The following is a 21475-nucleotide window of genomic DNA, read 5'->3' as shown; positions in this document are numbered from 1 at the left end:
CAAAGAACAGAAGATTCCAGTTTCACAAACAGCAGCAGTAGCATGATCACAGCCATTGTTTACTTGCCTAGGTTAACTGACCAGTGCATTTCACGTGGAAAAGACAACTGCAGTTATTGAGACATAAAGTTTGCACGAGGCCCTAGCAGGGACATGGACAGGAACATGACTAAAAATAACTAATATTGTCCACCTGCAACAAATATTGGGATTGACTTCAATTGAATTAATAAAATTCAATACTAGCCTCTATTCAAGAAGCCCTTCTTTGGCTTGTAGCTTGACCTCGTTTTTCATTCCTAGTATACCAGCCACGTGGGAAAGAAACACGCTCAAATCTTAAAATTCAAGCCCATCAGTAAGCACACTCTCTCATTAATACGGCTGCTCTGTCTTTTTACAACATTATCTTTAAAAAAAAATATTCAAGGTGCTTTCTCATTTGCTCTCAAAACATACCCCCAAATGAAAGGAAGGACTCTTCTAAACCTATTTAACCGGTGACTATATACACTCCAGGAACCTGAGGGGTGGCAATAATTAAAGACCCAGGCTAGGGAAAGCAATAAAAACTCCTGTGGGTCAACCCACCATTCTCACCACATGCAGAATGGTGTGAGATGGCACATAAAACAGATGGTCCCCAAATGAACTCCTTCAAGAGTTCATATTTCCCTTAGGACAGCAGAAGCCATTTAAGCCAGTGAAACTCCAGTGACTGACACGCTGTGGTTGTTTGTTATTTGCCATTAAACACGAGCTTAACATGAGTACTCCAAAACATAGGGTAATTTTCTTTGTGATCTTCTAGGAAAAGAAATAATCATTATAATTCTTTTTAAAAATTTTTTAATTTAATTTTTTAAATTTTTTTGCTGAGGAAGGTTCCCCCTGAGCTAACATCTGCTGCCAATCCTCTTTTTCTTTTGCTTGAGGAAGATTAGCCCTGAGCTAACATCTGTGCCAATCTTCCTCTGTCTTTTGTATGTAGGACACCTCCACACAGTGGCTGATGAGTGGAGTACATCCAGGCCCGGGATCTGAGCCTGCAAACCTAGCCTGCTGAAGCGGAGCGCACGAAAATTGAACCACTTGGCCATGGGGCCGGGCCCCCATTATAATTCTTTTGCAGTCTATCTTACCTTCTTTATCTCCCGCTTGACTTAAGAACGTTTTCATGAACATTTAAAAAGTATAAAATAAACACTGTTCTCTCTGTTCATGTAGTCAAGGAACAAGAGATGAATTACCTTATTTACAAAGCAAGTGGGAGAAATTAGAAAACTCTAATTTCTAAACTCCAGGAGGGCAGAGCCATGTCCTCTCTACCCAGTGGGCCACAGAGCCTGGCTAGGGGCTTGGCACTTCACAGGAGGGGCGCATCAAATATTGGTGGCGTGAATGAATGATGTCAACAAATGATGAACTTCTTTGTAACAGTCAGAGATAAAAATAGCTCATATGTAGTCTCTGCAGGACTGAAGACGTAGGTTCCCAGGTTAGTCATTTTTTCCCTTAAACTTTCTGTCTGCTTGGATTAAGCATTGAAAATGGACACATTTGATATGACAGAACCTTATACCTTTTCTTTATTCACATAATTTCCCCAACTCTTTGAGCTTAAATGATACACAGTAATTTTAAACATTGCTGAGGCAGGAAAGTGGCTTCCAATTCTAAGATTATAAATGATATACAATTATATTGTTTATATTCAATTTATTAAACTATACCTTTCGTAATTACATTGCCTCACCAAATCTTCCTTAAAAACACATGGTGAACCCCCCAATCAACAGAGACTCATTGGATGGGCACGGTGCTCATGCTCAGGAGAGAGAAGTCACCTCTCAGTACATCACACAGGTGTGTACTTCCAGGAAGCGAGAGACCAAAGGAGAGGCAGAAAGGGAGCAAAAGCAGCTTCAGAGTTTCCAGTTACCAAAAAAAAAAAAAAAGCATATATAATTAAATAGAAATTTCTATTATGTATTCATAGTCTATTGTTTTTTCAAATTACCACTCATCAAGTTCAATGAACTCACTGAGCACTCATGGTAAGTCAGCCACTGTTCTAAGTGATTTACATATACTAACTCATTTTTATGCCCGCTATACCTCTCCGAGATAGGTACGTTTATTATCCACATTTCATAGACGAGGAAACTGAGGCACAGAGAGGTGAAACACTTACCTGAGATCATGTAAGTAGTAAGTGACAGCGTTGGGATTTGAACCCAAGCAGAATGGCCCCAGAGTCCATGCTATTATTAGCCACGAGGCCAGCAGTTCTCCAATTTTTTAGTATTAAGACCCCTTTACCTATATTCTCCCAATTTTGACACACTTCATTATACAATATGGAAAAATCAGTTTGTTAAAATCATCATCAATCTCATCAGAAATACCTTGACAGAAGCTGTCAAGATCGTGGTCGTATCAAATTTCCAAAATTCTAATTTTGGCTTGAAGTGTGAATTTTATGACTGGCAACAAATACTGCCCATTGTTTTCTTTGAAGTGACAGGTTCCCTTCATTCATTTTTAAGAAAATGTTTGCCAAATACCCAAGCCTGAATCTCCATAACTTGTCTGTCAGGCATTTTCTTTTTCCAAAGGAGAGATGGTGTTCCATAAAAAGCAACTGCTAGTTCAGCCTGCAACTCCGTCAGCTGCAGACGGGCTTTTCCTCGAGATAACCCTCTTACTGGGTATGCAGAAGAAATGCTCTCTGCCGATCTCCCATTTCATCACACAGACTGTTAAAAACAGATGCACCCAGGCACAAAATTTAATAAAATTAAGTAATTTTTACTGCTTCATCAAGTACATTCTGAAGTGAAAATGGAATGCATTCTTCCACTACGAGTGCCTGGTGGTGGAGAACACAATGACTGTTAATAAGCTTGATGCCACTGCCTTGGTTTGTGCTAAGGCACTAGCCGTTTACCTCCTGCTGTTTTTGCACCATCAGTGCAAATGTCAACACAGCCAAAAAAGGCAAAGAGCTTCTTAGTATTGTTAGGAAAATGACCTCAAGGACTCCCTGAGACAGCCTCTGGGACCCCTGGGGTGTGCAGGCCACATTTGACTATCGTGTCTACTTCTTTTGCATAGAAAAGAACTATCAATTATTCAGTTAGGCTATACGCCTTATTTAAAAAAAACTAACCACCTTATTGAGGTAAAATTTATATTCCATAAACTGTCCTCATTATAAATGTATGATTAAATGACTTTAGTAAATTTAGAGAGCTGTGCAGTTATCACCACCATCCCGTTTTAGAGCAGTTCTAGCATCCTAAAGTCATCTCAGGCCTATCTGTAGGTAGCCCCCGCCCTCATCAGCAGCCCCAGGCAACCACACATCTGCTTTCTGTCTCTACAAATTTGCCTTTTCTAGATTCTTATACATAGAATCCTAGAATAGATAGCCTTTCGTCTGGCATTTTTCACTTAGCATAATGTTTTTGAGGTTCATCCATATTGTAGCATATTTCAGTACTTCATTTATTTTCATTGCTGAATTAATATTTCAATGTATGGATATACCACATTTTGTTTATCCATTCATCACTTGATGGACATATGAATTGTTTCCAGTTTCTGGCTATTATCAAGAATCCTGCTTCAAACATTCACACACATATTTTCATTTCTCTTAGGTAGATTCCCAAGAGTGAATTGCTGGCCTAAAATGGTAAGTTTAACTATTTAAGATATCAGCAAACTGTCTTCCAAAGTGGCTGCACCATTTTACATTCCCACCAGCAATGCATGACGGTTCTAGTTTCTCCACATCCCTGCCAACACTTGGTATTGTCTTTCTGATTATCATCGTTCAAGTGGTGTTGTCTCCTTGTAGGCTTTATTTTAAAAACATAACTGATTTGGAATTTTTCTTATATTTCTTTGTATCCCCCAGAACACCTAGCACCTTGCCACATGAGAGCATTTATATGCTTACTGGTTAGCTGTATTCACATCAAGAAGTCAGTTTTATATTTACTTACAACCATTATTTAACTTCTATTTTGGGTTTGTTTGTTGGGGAAGGGGAGGTTTAAAGACATCTGCCTTAAAAAAAAAAAAAAGAGGAAACAAGCAAACAAACAAATAAAACCCAGAAGGGCTGGAGGAAGGACAAAGCTGATGGGAACCTCAGATGGAGAGACCCACCAGAGGGGGCTGAGCCATGCCACATCTGGGGTGCTCCAGGAACAGGAACAGAGAATTAAACTGGGAGATGACAGAAGAGGTAACTAAGATATTGTTTCCCTGGGCAAGAAAAAACTATTTTAATGGTATTTGACAATTATAAACTAAGTACCCAAAATAAACTGGGACCAAGTGAGAATAAGATGAAGTCAATGAAAGGCAGGCAGCTTGTAGAGCAGTGTTTTTCATGATCTATCCATATTGGCACCAGGACCATCTGGGACGCCTGCTAAAATACAGATTCCCAGGCCCCACGCAAGACTTCCTGAGTGTGAGTCTCTGGCATTGAGCCTCAGGAATCTGCACATTAAACAAGAGTCCCAAGTGACTCTTAATTCAAAAAAGTTTGAGAACTTCTATTTCAGAGACAAGATATCTTTGTGCACAAGACTCCCCCAGTTGGGCTTTCACAGAGCAGTTTTCAGACGGAGCCCTGGGGTTCTGCACAGCTGCCTGGGGTGTCAACACAATGGCCCACCAGAGTGGCAACCCCTTGAACTGTTTTATATTTAGGGGCTCTATCCGTTGAAGAAAAGCCTCCATCAATCAAAAATGTTTGCAAACTAATGCCAGGTAGTGACAGTGATTAAATAGCAAATCAAACAACTTTCTCCTTTGCTTGGAATAATTTTATTTCTTTAAGAACAGAACACACTTGTCAGTGTGTACAGTAAACTTATCACTCCCTTCTTAGTTTCTCTGATGCTGGAGACAGTCAAACCAACTGTATCAACGCTGCTGCTTTCCAATCCCGGGGTGGCACCTCTCAAAAGAAAGTCAGAATACCAAGAGAAACTGACAGCTTCTTTAAAAAATTCCCTCCAACTTCGCCTCCTTAATTCTGAAGGAAGCAACACAACGCATTCAGGAAGTGACAGAGGCATCCTCCGTGTCGGCAAGGGATGGAACTCCTTCTCTCCTATCACCGCTTTCCCTGTGTTGTCCCACCGAGTCTGAGAGGGCCTAGGCAGCTACAGTCCTATGAGGTTCCCTGAGTTGTTGTGGGTTGGAAGTATGGGGAGGCATCTCATTTTCTTCTTCTGGGCCCAGGAGTAGGAAGTTCTGTCTTATAAAGAAATCCCGGGGTCCAGATGGATGCAGAAAGCTGGAGGCCTAGAGAAAAGTAGTGGGGGTTGGAGTAATAGTTGGGACTGCTAATGAGGGACCTACGCAGAGAAAAGACACAAAAGCACTAAATGTGAACTCTCAAAGGGTTTCCCCCTACACAGACTCTGTGTATGTGTGTACATTTGAACCACCGCATTTCAGAAAGTACCTGAAAACTAGAAAAGGTAACTACTTTAATTATCTAGAATAAGGAGGTTTTTTGGGGGGGTATGCACACATATTTTTAAAAGAGGAGCACATTTAGCTATAAAATAAAGGAGTAATCATTCCAGCTTTTGGGGAATAACCCATAGGACGTACTCTCTAAGAAAACAATCTCATTTGATGTTTTATATGTGATTTCTCAAGTTGTATTAACATGAGATAGGACATTGCCTCCTTCAAAGATAAAGGAATTTTATCTTGTTTTCTGAATGATGGTGATTAGCTGAGCCATATTCACTCTACTAGAATTTCTGGATGTTAACAAATGGCAAGGCCCAAGCTACCAGATGCAACTACTGACTTGTGCCTACCAGTATCAGTATAATTACATGAAGTCAACACTTCCATTATAATGACTTGTCCAAGGAGATTATTAGAATTATTAGTATTTTGTTAGAATTATTTACTAGCGATGAAGTTGGTATGGAAAGTCTCAGCTTTACATAAATTCTTTTTCTATAAATTAAAATATAGCCATGTACCTCATTTTTATCAAGCAAATATTAAGTGGGGTCAATCAGTTTTAAAGCACCTAATATTTTTCACATAATGCTTCTCAACATAGATTGGAAACGTTTAAAATAATCTTAAAAAAGTAAACAGTAAGAAATTGCTCAGAACAGAGTTAATTGTATACCAACAAATGCAGAACAAAGTCATTAAGCCATTATGTCAGTAAATAAAAGAAACAAGCTACAATGTTGTTATAAGTTACACTGAGAATGATAAGTTAAGGACGTTTTCAACAAGATGATATATCTCCAAGAATTAACTAATTTGAAGAACCACATTCAATTTCTGCCTGAGATGCTTGTCTCAGTTAGGATAGGGTAGGTTATGTTGCAACAACACACCACCCCTGATATCAGTAGTTTAATAAAATACAAGCTCATGTCTTACACATGCTACGTGTCCAGCGCAGGCTGGTAGGAGGGCTCTGCTCATTCTCATCACTCAGGGACTCAGGCTAATGGAGGCTCCATGTCCACACATGCTCTCATAAGCACCATGCAGGGGAGGGAAGATTAGAGTTGAGCAAAAAGTTAACTGCTCATGTTTACTTGGCCAAAGCACACCACAGGACCTAAACTGAAGAGAGTGAAATCCCACTATGTGCTCAGAAGGAGCAGAACTGGAATATTTCTAAGTAGCCCTATTGACTACTACAATGCTATTTTTTTTTAAAAGAAGTATGTTTTCTTCCTTTCTTGCACTACGTAATATTAATCATACCAATCTTCCTTTCTGAATAGTCTGATCTGTAACTCTTGTCAAATATCTTATCCGTAGTAAATTTTGTGTGATTTATGGAAACACGGAAAAAACTCAACTATTCAAAGTTTAAATTGGGCCAAAATGCCACTGAGAGTTTAGACTTCACAACAAAGCTGAAACTTCTTGGTTAGCTGACTGTAGTGGATAAGCATTAGGAAATTATCCTAAATGCCACCTGGACACAGGAAGATAGAATAGAGGCAAAATCTGTGATTTACGCCCTAGAACCTGCACTCACACCCACAACCACACCCCCTTTGATTTTTCCATTTCTCACTTCTCCTCTCCAACCATCAAATAAAACAAAACACATGGGAATGTGAATCATATTCACTGTGATCCATAATAACAAGACCAAAGATTTTAAGAATTCAACTATCAAGAGACTATGGTCCCTGGGGCCGGCCCCGTGGCGGAGAGGTCGGGTTTGCGCGCTCTGCTTCGGTGGCCCAGGGTTTCGCAGGTTCAGATCCTGGGTGCGGACCTGGCACTGCTCATCAAACCATGCTGAGGTGGCATCCCACATAGCACAACCAGAAGGACCTACAACTAGAATATACAACCATGTACTGGGGGACTTTGGGGATAAGAAGGAAAAATAAAATCTTAAAAAAAAAAGAAAGATGATGGTCTCTAAAAGATTGCATTTCAGAGCTGACTGGCAGAATATAAACATGCTTTATGCTAGATTTTTCTGGTGGGTAAAAATATGGCCAGAAAAATAAAAGTATCTTTGATCAAAGTTAACAAAATATTAGAACAAGAAATGTATCATCCATCATGTCTTTAATATTTTAACAAATAAAAAGCCACAATTTGTGCAGAATTGTTAAACTTTTCCTGGGATGAACCAAAACCATGACAGGTTTTCCTCACTAAGTCGAGAAACCGCAAATATCAAAGCTAGAAGCAAAAAGTTAAATGATCTAGTTTTTCTTACAGGCAAATCTTTTTTCTCACATTCATCATGTTGTATAAGCCAGCTAAAAACCAGACCCTAGCAGTACTGACCTAGCTGGACACATCCACAACTCTCTTAATTCCAAATCTGTCAGGTCCAGAAAACCTGCTGTATTGCTTTCCCATTGCTGCTGTAGCAAATTAACACATATTTAATGGCTTAAACAACACAAATTTATTATCTTACACTTCTGGAGGTCAGAAGTCTAAAAAGAGTCCACAAGGCTGCCTTCCTTCTGGAGTCTATAGGAGAGAATCTGTTTCTCCGACTTTTCCAGCTTCTAGACGTCACTTACATTCACTGGATCATGGTCCCTTCCTCCATCTTCTAAGTAGCAGGGTGGCATCCTCTCTCCTCTCTGACCTCTGCTTCTCTCCTTACATCTTCTTTTTCTAACTCTGATTCTCCTGCTTCCCTCTTATAAGGATCCTTGTGATTATACTGGGCGCACTCAAATGATTCAAGAAAATCTTTCCATGTCAAGATCCTTAATGTAACCACATCTGTAAAGTCCCTTTTCCCATGTAAGATAACACGTTTACAGGCTCCATGGGTTAGGATGTGGATATCTTTGGGGGAGGTATTATTCAGCCTACCACAGTGTTCTCCCTGGCCCCCAAAGATACATACCCATCCCACATGCAAAATACATTTACCCCAAACAACCCATTACAGCATCAATTCAAATCTCATCCAAATCTCATCCGCTCAAAAGTCCCAAATCTCATTATCTAAATCATCTCAATTAGATATGGATGAGGCTCTGGGTATAATCCATCCTGGGCAGAATTCTCCATCTGTGAACCTCTGGAACCAGAAAACAAGTTATCTACTCCCAAAATACAATGGTGGGACAAGCATAAAATAACAGCTATAGGTATTCCTATTTAAAAAGGGATAAAAATGACAGAAAAAAAGACGTCATTGGTCCCAAGCAATTTCAAAATCCAACTGGAGTTAGGTTTTAAGGCCTAAGAATAATCCTCTGTGGCTCAAGACTGCCGTCTGGGCCCACGGCTCTGTCCTTGTAGTCATCCTTTCATTTTCTTGAAGGGTAGCACATATTTGTAGCTGAGCTGTTTTATCAGCTTGTTTTCTGTCTGTGGAATTTTGGGAATGTGACAACCTTCTTTCATTTCACCCTCTTTCTGTCCTTTTCTGTTCAAACTGGCAGTGTTTTTGCTGGCATAAAATCCTCAAGAATCTCATGGGTCTCCTGTGTGTGTTACGAGGACTCACTCCATTATATAGGAGGCTCCTCCACGAGCTTTCCTGAATAATCCCATTTCTATTCACGGCTTCTGCTGAGACGGCTAAGGGAATTCATGCCTAAACCACATGTCTAATCTATACAAAGAGCCATCAGTGTGATTAATACTCTGACTTTTTAATCCTTTCCAGAAACCAGCAAAATATGGTCCAACCGCACTCTTGGCTTTATCTTCAGAGTACGCTTCTCTGGCAGTGAATCTCCTAGTTTTAGTGTCCTCTGCAATCTGGATAGGCTGAGAGAATTTCCTAAATCATCAAGTCCTGGTTCTTTTTTGATAAGAGTTCTTCCCTCAATTTACCTCTTTCCTGTTAGATTTTTCTATAAGAAGAAACTAGGCCATAACTTCTATATTCTGCTTGGAAGTCTTCTCAGCTAAATATTTCTAGTTCATTATTTACAAATTCTGCTTTTTACATCACTTAGGGCACAATTCAGCTAAGCTTTCTGCTGCTGTAGAACAAGGGTCACTCTTACTCCAGTTTCAAATAAGATGTTCTTCATTTCCTTCTGAACCCTCACCAGCAGTGCCTTTCATGTCCATATTTCTACCAATAGTCTGTTTATGATGATTTATATTCTCTAAGATGATATAGGTTTTCTCTACTATGCTCTTCATTTTCTTCTGAGCCCTCACCAGTAAGGCTTTAATATCCATATTTCTCCCTTCTCCCTTTTCAAAGTCATCAGTTTAGCATCTTTCCTCTCTGATCTCTGCTTCCATCCTTATATCTTCTTTTTCTAACTTTGTTCCTCCTTCCTCCCTCTTATAAGGATGCTTGTGATTACACTGGGTCCACCTAGATAATCCAAGATGGCCTCGCCGTGTCAAGAAACTTAATTTAATCCTATCTGCAAAGTTCCTTTTCCCACGTAAGGTAACATATTTACAGGGCCTGGGGATGAGGATGTAGACATCTTGGGAAGTGGGCTGTGTGTGTCATTATTCAACCTATCCTATCTGCAAAACTCATTTTTCTCGGGTCAAACCAATGTCAAAATCAGGTCCATGGATCACAATGAAAAGTCACTGTGACCGAAACATGGATTAACAAGTACTAGTGGAAAACCATGGTAGAGAAACCTAACGGCCCATTCTTCACTAAATCACTATTTAATGGTACTTATGTGAATCAGATATGATCCTCACCCACTAAAAACAAATAGGAAAGTGAACACATGTTTTAAAAAGATAGAAGTTTGTATGGTGAAGCACTTGTGATGACCCTTAACCCAGAGGAGGAGGTCAGGGAAGCTTCTTGGAGAAGGAAGCAGGCAGGGCTGGGTCTCGAAGAGTGAGGAATACGGGATGCACTGAGAACCATACAGAGCGTGGTACACCCAGAGAGAGCATGGGGTGCCAGGAGGGAGTATGAGAGATGAGGTGGTGATGTGGGCAGGGGCTGGGCCAGGAAGGGCTCAAGTTTGGCCATTTGGATTTTCCTTTGGAAACAAGAGGAACCACGGAAGGAGTTTATGAAGCTTCTGGCAGAATTGTGTTTCAGAGATGGAAGCAGAGAGCCAGTGAGGAAGCTGTGCCAGTAAACTGGAAGAATTCTATGAAAAGCTACAGAAGACAAGAGGGGCACAGCAGAGTAGATAGTAAGAGTATGGGTTTGGACTCAGACCACCTCTCCACTTTCTACTTGTGCAACGGTGAGCAGATTATGGAATTTCTGGACTTCAGTTTCCTCAGCTGTAATATGAGGATGAGTAGTACCAACTTCCCTGGGTTATCTGTTGCACAGAAGTGCTTAACAAATGATAGTTTGTATTAATAAGACAGCTAGTTGCTCTGGGACTAGAGACAAGGGAACATATTTGAGAGCTGTCATGCAAATTACTGGGTGCCCACTACACGCTAGGCATCTTGCTAGGGTTTGAGGGAAACAAGAAAAAGACAAACAAGATCCCTGTCCTCATGGGGCAATTGCAAATGTCAGAGAAAAAAATTCCATATGCTAAATGATAATACAAGAATTGATAAGATTCAAGGTCAACTGGATGTATAGGGGAGGTGGAAGGGGAAAGGTACAGGCAAGAATGACAGCCAGATTTTTGGCTTAGCTGATGGTGCAGAATGGTGGTGACAAAATGGGAAAGAAAGGAGGCTTAGGGTAACTGATTAAAAGGGTGAAATAGGGATAAAAACAAGTGCTTTTTCTTCCCTGCTACGAATGCATAACAGATGGGCTGACATTCTAAGACAAGGCATCTTTTTGGGCAAGCAAAGGAAAGGTGACACGGCTGTTAACGCAGAAATAGGGCCGGGCAGAGGTGCATTTTTCTGAAAGGATATGAAACCTGAGCTTTGGGGTCTATTCCTGGATGGCCCAAACAATCAGAAGAAATTAGGAGAAAATGTAGTCTTTCTGAATGGATACATTAGAATGCAACCATCTTTTAGACGAGATCGTTTATTTATCACAAGATCTATCCATGTGGAGTCCAACCAATATAAACGTAGGAGTGAAGCAGGTGAGAGCCAGGTCCTGTGTGTGTTGGAGGGATCGCAGAGAAGCACCGCAGATGGAGAGAACACCTGTTTGAAGGCCTGGAATTTACTGGTTTACCTCACAGGGGTGGATCTAATCTCAGGCTCAACTGGATCCAGGTGGTCAAGCAATGCCCTCTCTCTGCCTGGCTCTCATCTTTACTCATTACATTGGTTTCATTTTTTTCATGACCCTGTGGCAACCCCAGATTCAACCCTTCCAGCTCTGTGACCTAACAGGCAAGAGGGTCTTCCCTGTTAGCCCCAGTTACAAGGATCCTAGGGAAACACTGATTAGCCCGCCTCTTGTCCACCAAATGCCGACCACCATGGAAAGAGGGGTGGGGCCTCGCAGCAGGATTGAGGGGGCTTGCTAGAAGAAAAGCAATAGCTACCACAGTGTGTTTTTTTCTTTTGCCTATGAACTCTGTTTATTAAAAATAGTTTTTTTCTTTTACTATACATATTAATAAAATGTATAAATTCTCTGTTGCATGTATTATGACTTTTTAAAGTATTTTTTTAATAATCTTTTTATGTTTTCACATATAGGAGTTTTAAGTTTCTCACTGGTGGAAAGGAACAGATTTCTTTTTCATTTATTATTTCTTCCATCACTTCGATGATTAGTCCCAGTTAATTCTAAATTTAGCTCTGTACCCATCCACTCTTCTATACCCTTCTGCAACCTCTTCCCATCAGAAGTCAGAGTAAATGAGGAGAAGCCGATGTTTTAATAGGGCCCCCAGGCTCTCCAGCTAACACAAGCGTCAATTCTGTCATGGTACGATTATTTCACAATGTGGAGTCAGCCACCAGATTTCTATACATAGTCCTGACAGTCAATAATCACATCTGGCGTTGTTCCATTATTGATGTACTTTTGGCCCAAGGCTAGGAACAGGCTGGTTGGTTGTAGCTAGCATTTGAGTTGAAAAAGCTCTTTAAAATTGAAATGTGGTACTTAGGCAATAAAAGAGTAAGCAACATTCTTTTTTTTTCTCCTTTTTCTCTTTTTGGAGAAATGTGCTGCTAGAACTATCTTCACTCTAACCTTCGCAACAAAAAGGGGCACGTTTAATCCTAAGTGTCTGTTCTTTGCTTATCTTCTCAGTCTTTTACAAGTTTTCTAGAAAAGCTCCCATAGTGGTTTTCTCGACATTTGCCCTCAAATTTGGTGTACGTTCCCATAAGACAACTGAGCTAAGCACATACTGTTGATGTGGGACAATGATGGGACTGGGCCCCCTTCGGCAGGCTGACACCAAGCTGGGGAGAAAAGGTAAGAGCAAATGACTTATGTCCCCTGCGCTGTCATTTCTCCTCCCTCCAAGGTTCTCCGATCAGGAAGCTTTCCAATCAAGGGCTTGTTAATGGTACAATGAGCCTTACTTGACTAAGTCTACCTTACGTAAACGCTTTCCGAATGTTCCATCTCGTTTTCGCCATTCTCGCCCTCTCTAGAGCCTCCCAGGCAAGGAAGTCTTTAGAGCTAGTTTCCTGTTCCCTCACACTTTGCCTCTCAACTTATGTGAAAATCTTTTCCTACGTGAGTAAAAGGTCAAAAAAAAAAACCCCCAAAACCGGCACTGGCAATGAGAGAAAAATATGTTAAAGTACATGTTGTTAGAGCTTTAATGAACTAACTATACAGGCCAAAATATAAAGTGATTCCCAATCTTCCAAAGGGAAGCTCCTCAGAAACATGTCTTGGCAACTTCAATATATAATCCTTCAGGGATGTGGTTGAAACCTTCAAGTGATTCCTTAAAATGCATACTCTATTAATTCAGTTATATAGATATTTTAAATAACACATTCTGTAAAAAACATATTAATTTGGAAATATTACTTTTTCCACACTTACATTTCATGAAACAATTTAAACTTTTTAAATGCATCTCACAGCAGCATTTTCACAATCGGAGTCACTAACTTTTTGAGTCTTCTAACGTTTCCAGGGCTTATCATCTTCACTTCTAATTTGAAATAAAATGCAACTTGAATTTTTGTTTGTTGCTATCTTAGAAATTTAATTCCAAGTCATAAATACCCATTTGGTTAGTGGTGATAGCCACACTGTTCACCACTTACCACATTATTCTTTCAAAGTAACTATTAAAAGGCTGTTTATGATGATGCACAGAAATAATCACTAAATTAGAACGATTATTTTTATCATTTAGATACAAAACTGATTCTGTCAAAAGACCTCGGTAAAGCATCTAAAGTGATCACTGAGTAAAGTCAGTGCTCTAGACTAATATGTTTCCCCCAAATTTTGTGTTCAAAGGAATGAGTGTCCTGGACCATGTGACTCAAATATAAGGTGGCATCCACCTTTCTGAAAGATAAATTTTGTTTTATTTTTAAATCCTGCTTGTATTTTGCTGGCATGTACCAGAACATAGGGGAAACTCTTACCATGTGAAGATGACTTATGGGTTATCTTTTACCAAAAAGGTTTCCTGATAAAATTTAATAGAAATGTTAGAAACTTTATCCCACTTCTCAAATAGGATACTGAAATGAAATCTCACAAATGTGAGCACTACATCTATTGTCCAACAGCCATTTGGTAGGGAACACGCTCAGGGCAACAAAACCAAACCAAACCACACGTATGTGCGCCTGTACATTTGCCTATAAGCACGCTCTCTCTCCCTCTCCCCGTCCCGCTCTCTCCCAGAGTTATCGTTACAGGAAATAAACGCCTAGAGTATAGATAGAATCATGCTTAATTTGCTTCTTATATGAGGCCATATGTATGTACGTATTTAACTGATGCACCTGTGATAATCCGACAATGGAGAAACACAGCTTTTGATTCTTTATCACTTATGGTCTCTTATCACTGCAAGAACAATAACAACAATAAAAATAATAGCTATCATTGCTGACACTCCTCCCAGGTGCCAGACACTGCACCAGGGCCTGTGGGCATTAACTACGTTAGCATAGATGAAATGCCAAGCACAGGCCCTGCCAAGTGGTGAGAGCCCTATAGATGCCAGCAATTATTATTATTGTTGTCATTATTATTAATTTTTTATCATTCGATCCTTGCAACAACTCTATGAGGCAACCATTTACAGAGGAGAACATTAGGACATAGAGGTTCTGAGATATTTTGTAAGTTGCCCAAGGTCAGGGAGTTATTGGCCAAAACGGACAGGAACTCTGCATATACATCTCTTTCAATAAATATCTCACATTCTTCAAAAAGCCAAATCTATATAAATTAAAGAGGGTGGGAGTAAGAGTAGTCCACGCAGTTTTAAACTTCTCCTTTATGCTCCAATACCTAGAGATGAGACAGAGGCCCATAAGGGACACACCATTTTAAAGACACAGGCAAGAACCCTGGAAATCCCACCATGGCCACTGCTGAAAAACAGAATCTGTACCTCCCAGACCAAAGCAAGTCGAGGCCAGGCAGGTAACATGAAGGGACGAAGCACCTTGAGTAAACAGTTGGGAGCAGAGGGACCAAGTAGTAAGAACAGTCATCAGTGAGTGCCAGTCCAAAGGCATTCACATTTACATTTTTAAAAAAGGTGATTTATACTGGCCAAAGAATACATATATCCAGTGGTATGCTGGAGCTGGCTCTTACTAGGAAGAGTCAATTGTTAAATACTCAGGAATTCTGTGAGCCAACTGCTGGTAGTTTAAAATTAGCTTTCATGGGAGCATTTACACTATGGAAATTGGCAAAGAGTGTAAATTAGGACTCTTCTCTCCAGAGAGCTGGTTTACTAGCACTGTGTGCGTTGTGTGTGTGTGTCTGTGTATGATTTTGTTTACATTTTTGCCATCTCTACCTGAGTCCTGGTTCTATGCTTTGAGACAGGTGTTCATGACCAGTGTAGGGTGGCCTTACATAATTAGGTGGCAGCTTTTTCTTCAAATAAATGCACTGTAATGTGGTCGAGAAGAAACTACAATCCAGGGGAATGTTCTGGATGGACCAGACTGGAGTGTTATCATGCCACTTTTTAAAAAATTGGGTTGGGAACCTAAATTCTTGGCTTCCCTAGTCTCAGTCCTAGGAGAAATAACTATGCCATGGTCCTCTCCACAGTATAGTGACCTCTTCCTGCACTGATGACAGTGAGATCCTTTTCCATCCCTAGCTCACTATTCTGTCACCCCAGGCCCCAAACACCAAAAAACCACCACCTGGCCACAACTAGTTACTATCATCATTATGTCTTGTAGAAAGCTCTATCTTTTCCCCTTCAAATCAAGCAGTTGTCTATTTAAGAATTTTCTCTGAGAGAACACTGTAATCTGGAAAGGAATTAAAGTGTTTCCTTGTTTAACCTTCCAAAGAGGAGAAAAGTTCAGCCCCCGGCAAAATGTGAGGCAAATAACAGAATTTAGCTCATCCATGTGCAATGGACTTTCAACTCTGCTCCAGAAAATTCTCACACTTCCATTTAATGATCGCTGAGGATGGAAATGAGAGACAAGTGGCGATGGGAACCGCTGCTTTTTTGTCCAAATTCATGAATCGCCATCTGCTCTACTGCTTCTGTATCATCCAAACAAACTCCAAATCCATCCAGAGACTATACACGGGAGCTGCAGAAGCCAGTCGAGGTAGCACGGTACACTCCATCAGCCTTGTGAAGAAAAGCAGAAGAAAACACCAGGATGACAACCTCACCCTTCGGGGTAGAACCGCTTTCTCCCTCACTGTTTCTGGCACAGACTTCTGTCGTGGCACCTCGGCTTATCTGTTTGTACATCGCTCTTCTTACTACAGGTAGTTTCAAATGCTTCAACCTAATCAAATGTAAGCCTCTTCCAGACAGTGATAGTGTCTTATTGATCTTTGTATGCAGTAGGTGACAGTGGTAGGCACTCAATCAAGGTTTGAGGAAAGAATGAATGAACATTTGTTCTCCTTTACTTGGGTACTATACTGTTTGGCAACATTAATCTCACTGAGAATATGAAGTGGGCACCAAAAGGGCAGGGGGACCAAAGGGAAGAATGAACAGTGCTTTTATGGTAGTCTTCACTCAAATTGTGATTGGGGCCCCACAGGAGAAAAGAGCAAGAAATAACATCTGTCCAAGCACATGGGCACTGTCACTTTTAAGAAGCTGAGTTATCAGCACCTCAAGGTGTTTGTTAGAAAATAAGTTGTAGGGGCCAGCCTGGTGATGTGGTGGTTAAGTTCGTGTGCCCTGCTTCGGCAGCTGGGAGGGTTTGCAGGTTTGGATTCCAGGTGCAGACCTAGCACTGCTTGTCAAGCCATGCTGTGGTGGCAACCCACATAAAACAGAAGAAGATTGGCACAGATGTTAGCTCAGTGACAATCTTCCTTAAGCAAAAAGAGGAAGACTGGGGGCTGGCCCCGTGGCCAAGTGGTTAAGTTCGTGCACTCCGCTGCAGGCGGCCCAGTGTTTCGTTGGTTCGAATCCTGGGGGCGGACATGGCACTGCTCGTCAAGCCACGCTGAGGCAGCGTCCCACATGCCACAACTAGAAGGACCCACAACTAAGAATATACAACTATGTACCTGGGGGCTTTGGGGAGGAAAAGGAAAAAAATAAAATCTTAAAAAAAAAAAAAAAAAAGAAGAAGACTGGCAATAGATGTTAGCTCAGGGCCAATCTTCCTCACAAACAAGAAAAATAAATAAAAATAAAAAATGGGTTTTAACTTAATTCAAAGAAGGAGAAAGAGCTTAACACATGTCGTTTCACTCTAAATACCTTTGAAATATTTTCACTATAAACCTTTTGGGTGATAACAGTAATACATGTCAACTGTTACTCTCTTAACTATAATACTGATCATGTCATGTAAGACCTTCTACAAAATGGACAGCAACCTAGAGCAGTCAAATTCACAGAGACAGAAAGTAGAATGGTCATTGCCAAGGGATAGGGAGAGGGGAGAATGAGGAGTTAGTGTTTAATGGGTACAGAGTTTCAGTTTTGCAAGATGAAAAAAGTTTTGGAGATGAATGGTGGTGATGGTTGCACCAAAGTGTGAATGTATTTAATACCACTTAAAAATGGTTAAAATGGTAAATTTTATGTTATGCATATTTTACCCAATTTTAAAAAACACACAGCAAAGGTTGGCGGGAGTTCTCATGTCTAGCCTCCCTCAGGCTTCTTTTAAAAGAGTTTCTTCTTTGCTTCACCAAATCTATTTTATGTTCTCTCATTTTTATACACTCCAAAATCAACATTAAACAGAAAACAGATTTATGCACAAAGATCTGTTAAAATATTGACTTGTAAGTTTACATAGTCTGCGATCTCAAAGGACAATTGCTATGTCATATAATCCATTAAACAACAGTGATCTGCAGGTTTGGCTACACTGGGAAAAACTACACATCCTATGAAGGCTTAGATAAGCAGGAATTTTAAGAGTGTGTAATTTCACACAGGCAGAACCTTTTAAACACCCTTGGGCTTTGAGAACTCAGAGCAAACTAACTTTGTAAGAGGAAAATGGGTCTTGGTTTGTCGATGACTCCAATGCTAAACGACTTTACAAGGGAAAACATAAATTTCCAGCAAGAGGCAATAAAGCCAGACGAAAACCCAAAAGCAATCAAGGGAACCAGAATGAGTGCAATGATCTTACTGGGCGAGTACCAAACAGAGTTCAGAAAAGAGGTGCATGGTGGTGAGGTCTGGGGAACCGTGTCTCTGGAGGCGGCCAGATCTTCAAAAACCAGATGCTGCCACTTCCTGTCTGTAAATCTGGCATGTAACTTAAATACTCAGAGCCTCAGCTCTCTTTGCAAAATGGAGATGATAGAATATCTTTCATAAAGCACTAGCATCCCATTAAACGAGTTTAAATAAAACAATGTGAGCATCTGAAACATGTTAGATATTCAGTAATTCTTAGGTATTATCATTATTTATCTTCATGATGTATTATTATTTATTACTAATAATAAACTTATTACTAGTAGTACTACATATATACACTTCTGAAAAGTAACCAGGTCAACCTCAGAGACTTATCCCGAAACATTTTTTGTCCTGATGTCAAGGGGTATATTGAGAGCAAGGAAGGCATCTTTAAAGATGGTCTAGTCTAGCTCCTTCATTTTACGTCAGTGGTACCTACGGTCTAGCGAGATTAAAGGACTTGATGAAGGGTGTACTGTTCATGGCAGAATTAAGAATCTGTTCTTTTTTTTTTTTCCTGCTTTATCTCCCCAAACCCCCCCGGACATAGTTGTGTATCTTAGTTGCAGGTCCTTCTAGTTGTGGGATGTGGGACGCCACCTCAACGTGGCCTGACGAGCGGTGCCATGTCCGCGCCCAGGATCCGAACCCTGGGCTGCCACAGCGGAGCGCGCGAACTTAACCACTCGGCCACGGAGCCGGCCCCGAATCTGTTCTTTAATCCAGGGCTCCTTCCTCTCTACTGTGGAACTTCCATAAGTGGTAGAGTTATAAAAGCAGCTGAATGTTCAAACCTCATCTTCTAATTCTGGACTGTGTGCCTGGCATGAAGCAGGTGAAACACGTGGAAGGTGACTTGTTCTGTCCTGTGATGACTGAATGAGTAATGGCATCAGCTAACATTTACCAAGTGCTAGCTGTGTACTAGGTACACCTGAGGAGATATCCATGGGTGTGCTTGCAACATGATAGGAATGAAGCACTGAATGAATCTGAGAACATAGACATACCTAGGAGGGCTGTACAGCATGATCAGATAATATGCCTGAGTGTATACACCACTAGGATCCACCCTCAGGAGACCCCGGCCTGGGGAGCCTGGCTGTCTGTCCTAGTTATGCATGAACACTAGATAGTTGACTGGAAGCTCTGTGCACACAGGCCGGGTGTATGGACTGGGGGCTTCAGGGATATGACAGGGCTTTTTCTTTATAGAACCTCCAAGGGCAGTGAGCGTGGGTCTATTTCTTTGGGCTGGTAGGGATCCCGGAGAAGGTACATTTCATCTTCATCTTGGAGAGTCTAAACCTCCTTGCCAGTGGCCTGGGGGCCAGGTGGAGGAAGAGAACCAATGACCTTGGCATTCAGAACGCAGACTTTCACTTAAAAGCCCTGCTTTCAGTTCAGTATCCTTGCCCTTAATGGCGCCTGGCTGCAAGGAACGAAGACGTGGGAGTCTGCTTTTTAAACCGGCTTTCAGTGAATCTTCTTGTTTTTAGCCCCACTTTCACCTCCATTTCCAGAGATATCTGGAGCTAGCAATTCCTGAGCCTGAGTCTACAGTGTAACTGGATTTCTTGGGTTTGCTTAAGTCAGTTTCTACTCTCTCTGTTTCCACCTTACAGAACGTTGATACTGTTCTCTTAGTCATGGGGATTATTATTGTTCTGTAGAGTCCTTTAACTGTCGTTTTATTGGCATTTGAGAAGGAAATGAAGGATAAGAGCGGTGTTCTACCTGTCCTACCTAGTCTAGTCTGGGCACTTCGTGGACATCGTCTAATTCTACAACTGCATGCAGTAGAGCTGCTTATTATTCCCACTGAGAGCTGAGGAAACAGTTTGCCCAAGGTCTCTCAGAGGCTTTGAACTCAGGTCTTTCTGATGTCAGAGCTCAAGCTGCAGATCGTGACCACATCTAAGAATCCATGATAAAATAATAATGACTTTCGATTGTCATTGAGCATTCAGTACGCTCCAGGCTTCTAAAGTGCTTTATGCGTACTAACTACAACAGCTCTGTCAGACAGATACTATTACTATTAACCCATTTTACAAAGGAGGAAACTAAGTCACAGAGTGGTTAAAGAGCCTGCCCAGGATCCCAAAAGCCCAGAGAGTCTGGCTCCATTGGCTGTGTTCTTACCACTCACCATACTCCGTCTACCTCGTGGATTCCCACGATCTACTTTAGGAACCTCCTCCGGCTCTGCTTTTTCTCTTTCCTAGACGACTTACTCCAAAAGAAAACAGCACTCTCCTTAAACCAGCCAACCAAAGCAGAGACAAGAAATAGAAGACAGCCACCGTTAAAGTAAAATCATTTTGAAAATATTTGCACAAGAAATTATCCTACTAGATTATGCTATCCTCTGTTTATAGTTACTTTCAGACTTTCAGTTCAGGAATAATGTGAAGAATGTGCCAATATAACTAGACATATAAAAAATATATACTATTTTAGCGAGGAAATGACAACTAGAATTTGCTTCCTAGTCTGACAGCCTAAAAGTACGTATGCTAGAGGGTGCTGTTGAAGAATTTTAGGGTTTTTGTCCATTTGGTGTTCTCAGATTTGCACGGGGTATTGCTATGGGCTAGGGTGAGCTTATAATTTTTAATTAAAGTCTGTTTAACCTCAGTCTGTTAACTGTTAACCAACACGATATTTTACTGCAGAAAAAATTTTAAAATAACATATTCATTATATGTAGTTAGTTCTTATTCACGCAGAAGCATTAATCACCCGTTACTTTCTTTTCCCCTTGCACATCCGAGAACTCAATTAAAAGATAATGAAACGTAGGTGTTAAACCCAAAGAAGGCGGCACTGTCTCTAGAGCATTATCGATGGTGTAAAGACTTGTGTCGTGGGGGTAGTTAATAGAATCTGTGAGCTGAAGGAAACACAAAATCAAATTAGTGGAACCAAAACATTAGCCATCAGGAAATCTTAGTTCTAACTCCCCTGCTCCACAATTAAGCGAAATTACCTAAGTACTTGTTAATAAATCAGGAGGCAGGAAATACATAGGATTAGAAGGTTAGAAAGTACAGCAGTGCTTATGCTGAACTGGTACAATTTTGGCCACGCAAGCTCAGTCTAAAATAGGAAAGGTGACATCATTAAACACATCAAAGGCCAAAAAACACGCAGAACCAGCTCAAAAGCCGTACAATTAGGAATTAAACATTTGTATAGATACATATCCTTCTCCGAACATTCAATAGTGGTCTAAAAAATTATTTGTT

At 40.7% G+C, this 21475-nt stretch overlaps 1 protein-coding gene across 3 annotated transcripts in view; it reads right to left on the bottom strand.

The window, feature by feature from the left end:
• The window catches only part of C23H1orf21 (chromosome 23 C1orf21 homolog), a 209965-nt gene that overhangs the window by 29031 nt on the left and 159459 nt on the right, over positions 1-21475 (bottom strand). The window lies entirely within an intron of this gene.

This window comes from Equus przewalskii, chromosome 23 (genome assembly GCF_037783145.1).
Source record: "Equus przewalskii isolate Varuska chromosome 23, EquPr2, whole genome shotgun sequence".
Classification (NCBI taxonomy): domain Eukaryota; kingdom Metazoa; phylum Chordata; class Mammalia; order Perissodactyla; family Equidae; genus Equus; species Equus przewalskii.
Note: the sequence above shows the minus strand (reverse complement) of the source record. Positions and strands in the feature narration are given on the sequence as shown.